Raw genomic sequence first — 450 nt, forward strand, 5'->3', positions numbered from 1 at the left:
CCTCGCTGATACCCACAAACCTCGAGCTTCCTTTCTGCAGTTGAAATTACTACACCACGTGCAGGACAGGCAAGTAAGAAGAACAGATCGATTTACTGCACGACCGTGCAAGCCAAGCCAGGCAGAGGCCGAGAGACCTGGTCCCAGACACTTTGCTGACCACCTGCCTCTGGCCCCTTTTCCTCTCACACCAGTGGTGGCATCATTTAATCCAGGCTTTAAGTGTCTGAACTTGAACTACCAAAAGCTGCTCTTAACATTCACCCCGGGATATTTAGATCCCATTTGTTTGCTCATTTTCTTTAAATGTCTGAATCCCCACTGCCCAGCACTGTGCCTGATGCAGAGCGGGGGTTCAGTAAACGTTTGTTGGGTGACTGAGTGATCACGTCCTTCTGTTCTCCATCTTTATGTGAGCATGGCCTTTCTCCTCCCAACCTGCAAGGTAAG

Source organism: Rousettus aegyptiacus, unplaced genomic scaffold, assembly GCF_014176215.1.
Source record: "Rousettus aegyptiacus isolate mRouAeg1 unplaced genomic scaffold, mRouAeg1.p scaffold_m13_p_1, whole genome shotgun sequence".
Lineage (NCBI taxonomy): Eukaryota > Metazoa > Chordata > Mammalia > Chiroptera > Pteropodidae > Rousettus > Rousettus aegyptiacus.